The sequence below is a fragment of the Nanorana parkeri genome, unplaced genomic scaffold, assembly GCF_000935625.1.
Source record: "Nanorana parkeri isolate BGI_ZX_2015 unplaced genomic scaffold, ASM93562v1 scaffold1504, whole genome shotgun sequence".
NCBI lineage: Eukaryota > Metazoa > Chordata > Amphibia > Anura > Dicroglossidae > Nanorana > Nanorana parkeri.
This window is the reverse complement of record NW_017307772.1, coordinates 111,754-119,974: the sequence shown is the minus strand read 5'-3', so window position 1 is coordinate 119,974 and position 8,221 is coordinate 111,754. Positions and strand designations below refer to the sequence as shown.

Below are 8,221 nucleotides of genomic sequence, written 5' to 3'. Positions count from 1 at the left end.
CCCCCCCCCCCAAAAAAAAAATATATACCCATTTAAAACTTTAAAATTAGTCCTGAGCACTAACATGATCAAATGCCTTTTATTATTTAGGCCAGGTTCACACCATTTTCCAGACCAGATCTGGAACATGGTGCATTGCGTTTTGCCGCGTTCCAGAGCTGTTTTTTTTTGTGTGTGCTTAAAATGAGCTTTTGAGTACGTTCCAGTGCGTTTTGTATGCGTGTTTGATGCGTCTCCATGCATTCCAGACAAAATGAGACCTGCAGTATTTTTTTGTTCTGGTTTGGAACGAACTTGCGCTGGTGTGAACAGAGACAAGGAAATAGCATAGGGATACATTAGGATGCAATTTGGCTCTGGAAACAATCGGGTCTTGATGATGTGGTGTGAATGGCCCTTGGATAGAAAAACTTATTTTCTGTCCCTCTGATTTAGTATCAATAATTAATAATTGAGCCTGGCCAAGGAACTTAGAACTGTCAACAGCTATTTCACTATGCAGTGTCAGTGCCTCAATGATCAGTAAGGGCATTCTCATTGGACAAGATTTTAGCAGTTGGAACCTAGCTGTGGAGCCAGGCAAAGACAGGTCGTCTCAGTGAAACTAATATAGTGAGAAGCTTTTTGGCTACTAAAGGTAGTAGCAAGCATTAATGTGTAATTTTTTTTACATGAATTTAAAAAAATGTAAGTTAAGTACAATTTCACTTTTTCCATTGAGAATGAAAATGTGTGGTGAGAGTTTGGATATCTTCAAAAATCCTGCACATGGAAATGTGCATGGAGGATAGGATCTGTCAGTATGTGGTCAGACTTAGGTTTTAAACTGCATTGTTGAATGTTATCGGTAACTTGTATTTATACACTGTTTAAAGCTACATTTTTAAATAACATCTTTTGTTTTTTATTTTCCTTGTGTTATACACTGATGTCCTCATTAAACTCTGCTTCTCTCTGCAATGCAGCAGATCATGACTGGTGGGAGGGGCTCTGCATGGTTTCCTGTAAACTTCACAGCACTCTGGCTCAGTTCTTTTCTCAAGAGCCCTCACCCCTGATGCAAGTAGGAGTTATGCAAATATCAAAATTGCTTTATGTGGGGATTTACTGTGCAGTGTTGGGACTTCCTTGGCAGACCCTATTTCCATGCAGAGCGTCCTAGGTAACGCACATTGTGACGCTGAATGAATGAAAGAGGCAGAGAGAGATGATGCTGGATGTCCTCTAGCCAGGCAATAAGGCAGCTCTGCCTGATTGCTGAAGCTTCTAATGCACACTTCGAGAAGCTCACAGTGTGTAATGAAATCATAGTCGGCAATTTAAGTAAAGCAAAGGAGTCTTTACAAATGTTTAAGAGGTAGGCAACGCTGGAGTTCAGCTTTAATGGTTTCTAACTTTGCTAACTATATGTTGAATTATGGCTTCAGAATCTCAGCCCTGATCTGTAACGGCTTTGTTTTATTTACATTTTTGCATGCTTTATGTCTTTTCGCGTGTGTGCGGGGGGGGGGGGGGGGGGGGGGGGGCGGCTAAAGACATAGTGACAGATTAGATTGTCAGACTTAAACCTCAGCATACATAAACCCGTGTGTCAACATCTGCAATTCATACAGTGAGAATGGACGGACCTTTTTATGTTTATTTTCCTTTTTATGGATGATTTATTTTTGTTGCTGTTTGCTCGTTCAGTTTTATCTGTTTAGTCAGAAATGTTGACAGAGTGGAGCAAATGGGGACATTAGGAGTCAGACTTGGAGCTTGGCAATAAATGAGCTCAGAGCTAAATATATAGGTTTATGACATTCTAGCAGCTGCTATAAGCCCTGCTGTTTGTTGCTGGGGTGTTGTGCCCTAAAAAAGGAAGAGAATGCATTGTAGCTCAGGAGAAAAAAAACATGCAGCTGGTGGTCTTATCACTTTCCTTTGACAGCTAAGGTCAGATTTTGTAAGGGCAAACATTGCTCAGTAAGACAATGCTTCTGTTAGCCATTGTTTCCAGCAGACGTCCTGTGTCGAAATCGGAAAAATAATTTTATTTTGATCATACATTGCAGGGCGGCAAATCGAAAACTATTGGGTTATGTAGCTACCTTCAGCTGATTGTACACTGGCATATTAAAACTATTAGGATGGCCTGTATAACACTCCCCACTTAACACACACTCCCAGCCACCCTCCGTTTTTTGCTTGTGTCCTTAGGAAATGGACACCACCTCTCTACTCTATGAGAAGTACATCCTTTTTATACTCATGATTCTTCTACCAAGTTTCAATAAGCTGCTTACTGCCACTGCGGCACCTTGCAGTGCCTATCCGGATTGGTTTTCTCAAGTACGAGTGTTGGTGGACTGTACCTAGACCCCACCAGAAAGAATATGTGGGCCAGCCTGTAATGTGTTAGGGCACTAGATCCTGCATGGGGCAATTACCTTGGTACTTTTTTGCAGTTGCATGGTGCTTTTCTGCAACAGTGCCATTGTCCCATTGTGAAGCCCTGTCCCTGAAGGTTCTTGTCACATAGTTGGTCTGTAGTGCAGCATGGTGCCATGCACAGGCTCTCTAGGAGGTATGGATACTGTGCAGAAGCCATTTTCTTCCTTGCATGTGCTGAGCTGGCCACACACTGCTACCACAGCTTTGCATGACCGACTGTCTAAAGTGTTGGCACACTAGGCATCCTCTAACCTCCACAGTAGTGAGCACCTGGGGTTTTCTCTCAGGCGATATTGGCTCATAGGCACAGGGAGGTATAGGCAATAGGATCTAGGGATTCACAGCCTGACAACCATTTTAGGGAGGTTTCTTTCTGCCAGCCTATGCCTTGTTGTACATCTCCATCGCTCCCTGCCTCATGGTCTTCCTCAGCACCCTCCAGAGCACACTTCTTTACCCTGCTATCCAGAGAGGACTTTTCTTCAGTAATGGCTGAATTTGATAAAAAAAAATGTAAGTATTAGAGTCCATCACCGCAGGAGGTTAGAAGAAAGACATTTTTTATATGTGTGTGTGTGTGTGTGTGTGTGTGTGTTGTCCCCATTGGGGGAATTTCTCTTTCTTCAAAAGTTGTTGCTAGAATAGGAAGTTAGAGGACACAGGTACTACCTTTTTTAAACACTTTAATTTCTAAAAAGGAGTTAAAACTGAATATATAGTTGCAGGTAAATTGTTGGTGCAAGTTTCAGGGCAGACTGGAAAAAACACTGCTTGAAAGGCTTTGATCTTATGCCTCCGACTGCATACCGTGATTTTACCACTGCAAGTCCTAACCAGTGCTTGCTATATGAATTGATTGCGGACATTCCCTGAGCACTGCAGATATGGATTGAGAAAAAAGATGTGTATATATTGTGCTGACATATTTGCTTCTAGCAGACGTTTTTTTTTTTCTTTTTCTGGTTTTATCGGCATCTGCCTGAATTTAATTCCTTTAAGTTCGTGATAAAGGTAATGATTACGTGTGTGGCACAATTAGCAGAATTCTTTCAGTATATCTTTACGCTCTGTTTTTTCTGTGCCTGTACCTTTTATTTATATTTGTCATTAAAGCAACACTATTTCAAAAATGTAAAGTGTATTTTCACTTTTGCAGTCAAATATGAGAAAATCACTCTGTTTTTGTGTTCCTAGTCACACAGCATACTGAAAAATAATTTTTTAAAATAATTTAACCTTTTAAATGTTTTGTACAATCAGACAAGATGGCTGATTCCAGGTTTTTCTCAGCCCCTTCACAGTGATCCGTTCTAAAGGAAATACTTGGTTTTATTATTATTGAGCACTAGTGCCTGGGCTGAGAGGTGCAATCAAGTAGCTTCCTGAAAGAGGCCTAAAGAGCCCCATTCACACCATGTGCAATTTAACGTGCATGTTCGAACGCTTATCAGTCCATGGCATACGTACAGCTACATATGGAGCCGAGAGAAAGAGGGCACTGAAGTACTGAACACGGTGGAGATCTGGGCGCTACAGGGAGCAGACACTGACCACAGGTATATCAACATGGTGGCCAGCCAGCAAGCAGTTAGTGCATCAACATGGTGGGATTATCATTTATCCATAGCTGAGGGCACATGATTCTCTTCTGCCAATCACAGAGCCGCTTTACTCCAGTGCCACTGGGGCCCGACAGGAGATGGGAGACCAGCTGCAGTGATACAATCAATGAAAGGGAAGAGTAATCGCTACACACACCCACATCAATGATCTGTATGCGCTGAACAACCCCATACATTCCTATCGGGACCGTTCATTCAATCTGAACCGCCTGCCAACCAAAATGCTCCCTGAGTTACTTTTTTTGCACTGATCAGCGCGTTTTCCATATAGAGTTCAATGGAAATATCAGCACGTTCTTGGCTGTTTGTTATTGCGTTTCAGAGCTTAAGCGCAATTAAAAACACCCTTTCAAAAATCGCGCTGAAACGCTTCTGCACTGGTGTGACTGGTGCCTTCTTGATTTTTGCATTTTTTGTTTTTCCCCTTTAAATTTGACAGAAAAACAATTTCTCGAGTTTTGACCTTCTACCTCCTTACTCTTTTGTGCATGAAAGTTTAATTTGTAATAAATATAACTTTTTCTTTTTTTACTCTTTCTATTCAAGCAAATAGAAAATATCAAATAGACCAGTGCTCTACTACAAATAATTGTACTGAATCCCCGAGGATTACAAAAATAATTTTCATTCATATTGCACTTATGTTGAAAGGTCACTCCAGACTGTTCAAAAGGCTCAGTATGATTGTCTTATCAACACGAGACTAATCTAACCAAAACAGACCGATGCTGGTGATCTTGATAACATACTCATTCCACAGAGCAGGTGCATGGAGGCTTAAGAAGCAAAAATAAAAATGCATTTAACAATAATGCAGCTGAGATTAGACAAGCCGCTTAAATCCTTTAAATCTACATTATTCACATTCAGCAACAGAAGCATAGCTGGGGTTTTAGCTATTGTTCAATACAGATTAAGCTCTGCAATCACTGTGTAAATGCAATGGATCCTTCTGTATGAGCTGGTTTTATGTCTGCACTGGAATTTGCCATGTACTGCAGCATCAACCATGATTACTTGCAATCATTTTACCTGACTCTATCATTTTTAAATTGGTTTAATTTCTTCACTTTGAATGCTGCATTCATTTGTCATTTGTGTGCATTTTTTTTCTTCTCTGTATCCATTTAAAAACAATACAAAGGATATTTGCATTGCAGTAATTGTTGGCAATATATCTATGTGAAAGTGGTTGGGGTTTTTCACCAGTTAACTGGAAAATGCCACACACATACCAGTACATGTTTCACCTGTATACTCCATGAATATTGTATTTGCTGGTTTGAGAAAATAATAATTTTTTTATGCCTTATGGACATACCTTAATTTTTGTGGCTTTTAGACGCTATACATGACGTCCAAATGTGTGAAATCTTTGAGCTAATGCATTTCCTATATCCCCTTTGATAACATTCTGTTAATTGTTTTTGTTTTGGTTCATTATGTAATGTGCTGGCAATGGAATTAGCAAGGCATATAACTACGCATTGCCCATGATTAAAGTTCCTGTCTAGACAGGCCTGAATTAGTTGTGCTTTTCAAAACCGATTATAAATATAAAAAATATTAATGGTCACTACTAACATGAAAATATATTAATTGTCGCTATACTACCAAGGTATTGTCTTACCAGCAGTAGGAGCTGAAAAGTATCTTAAAATGGAGCACTATAAAGGTGGAACAAGGTACAGTGTCATAGGAGTAGTAGTATTCTTATTGCTTACATAGCACACTTCAAAGCACGCTGCGGTTTCTATGTTTAATCTTTTGTGTGTCATTGAGGTTATAAAATTAACATTTGCTAGACAGAAGATAAATATGAATAGCTTTAAACGTTTTTCATGCTGGTTGCTTTTAGACGGGGGAAATGTATCATATTTAGTCTCTTACTTGGTAGGATTATAAGGGCATAGTTGTAAAAGGGCATTGGACATCTTTGTGTTTGGAACAGAGTTAATGTGTGTTGGAAGGATGTGGTCTATCTTTGTTCAGTTGACTGGTTCATTGGTTCGTGTTTTTGATATCTGCTGTGTCCCTGCTTGTAGTTATGGACCAAAATTGTTCTACTATAGTCACTTTTATATTTAGATGGACAGTGACTTCTACAGATAAATATTTACTTTTATTTACTACTTTGTCGTTAAACATTGAGCGTTGACCTTTTAGAGATCAAACCAATTATGCTGAAGAACCAAAATACAGTGTAAACATGCTATACAAGCTGTAAGTTTGGATCTTGATATTTGACCCTCAAGCTTTTGCTATGAAGAAAAAGTGTATCCTTTTTTCTGTGTAACAATCTATTATTGGCTTCCCTGGTCTTACAAGAAAATACATTTTATTTCATCAGCATACAGGAAGTCTGCTAATGCATAGAAATATATGCTTGTTTTTTTTAGCTCCAACTCTGTAAAAGTCAAGTATGGGTACAGACGCAGTCAACTTATTTAATTAGCTTTTTGTTCCTTGGCTGTTATGCTGATCTTCTACATTACTGCTACAAAATGAAGTTTGTGCTGTTTTTAATTGTAATGTAATCCTGAAAAATGGCATTGAGAGGAGCAGAATGTCTGCTCCATGTTCATGCTTCAGAGCTCTCTTCTAAATCTTAAGCTTATCTACAGGAAAAATATGAGCTCTGCTTCAGCTCAAGGTCATAGGGCTGGCTCTTAAATTCAAAATGTGCTATACTTGTCTCTCAATTTGTTCAGTTTAGTTCTAACACTTGTGTATGACTTAGTGGAATGGGAACTCTAGTTATTGAATAAAGAGATACATGTTAGAGCCCATTTCCACCTTTGCAGAGGTATTTAAAAAAAAAAAAACATGCCAGCAATGTACACCAAGTGTACATGAAACAGGCAAATGCAGCTGCTGTGTAAGAACTCGCAAACTTACTTTTTTGTTAGCTTTCCTTTTCATCTCCATGTAAAAATGTCTGCTGGGTTTTGCAAGCTGCCTCTCACCTCTCCCATTCATTAGTATTTAGAGTGGTAGTCCCCCCCGACAGTGTATTGTCTGTAAAGGCAGAGCTGCTGTTTGCTGATCATGTTACAATAAATAACTGGAAGGGGGAGAGCTGTTTAAAGCCTAATTACCATGTTGACATTTTAGGCTTAAGGCCTAATAAAAGGTTGAGTTAAAAAAACAGGAAAGCCTAAAATGTGAGCAATAAAAATGTGCACATGACAACATCATGAAAATGTGCATATATATACATCATCACTGCACCTCTTTATTCCCACAATAATTGCTAATCACTTACACGGGTGAAAATTGACTTTTAAGCCTGTGATAACCTGTAGCAATCAGCATTCATCCTTTTATAGATCTCACTACTATAAACTGAGATATCAGTGGTTCTTTTAGTTTACTGTGCGTTGCACATTGTCTTTGCTGTCTTTTAACTGGTTATGAAGGTGTTCTGATGTGTTCCTACAAAATCTCTGATTGTATAAACAGTACTGGAGAATTATAAAACATTTAAAATTCGAATTAAATTTATACATTTTTTGTTGGGTACAATGTAAAGAAAGCAAAACAAGCATGATAGTCTTATTAAATCTCGTCATAAAATGGATAGTAGGAGACAAACCCATCATTAAGTGGTTAAATACTGTGCCTGCAGGACACTGTTGACATTTGTGACAAGCTAGAGTTGTTAATCTGCTGAAACTGTTTTGACATTCTAAATTTTAGAACTATTACCTAATTACATTGCTCTCTTATTAAAGTTTATTCCATTTGCATATTTTCAACCTTGAGTTAGAGGTGAGAAAACTGTGTAACTGTAATTGGAGTAAGTTCTAAACGTTATCTTGGTAAAATGTTGTCTATTGAGTAAACACCATAATTATATTAACACTGAAAATTCAAAGTCCGTTTACAACTTTTACTTTGCTGTGGTTTCACATAAAAGCATATACTTTTACATGCTTTTTTATTTTAAGATATTTAACATAAAATTGGAAACCTTAGAGAAACTCTAACATTACTGTGGATAAACGTCATTGCTTTATGTTGAAGTATTTCACAATTTTCTTTAGGTTTGGATAGAGGTAAGTGTTGGAGTACTGTTTTTAGCAGTATATGAACCTGTTGGAGAGATTTCCTTTTACATCCTGTCAGGACAGGAAATGATGGGAGATTTCACTATTGGGGAAATG

At 38.5% G+C, this 8,221-nt stretch overlaps 1 protein-coding gene across 9 annotated transcripts in view; it reads left to right on the top strand.

Annotated features, from left to right (window-relative positions):
• QKI (QKI, KH domain containing RNA binding) overlaps positions 1-8,221 on the top strand; it is a 163,511-nt gene that overhangs the window by 57,786 nt on the left and 97,504 nt on the right. The gene's annotated exons all lie outside the window — the stretch shown is intronic.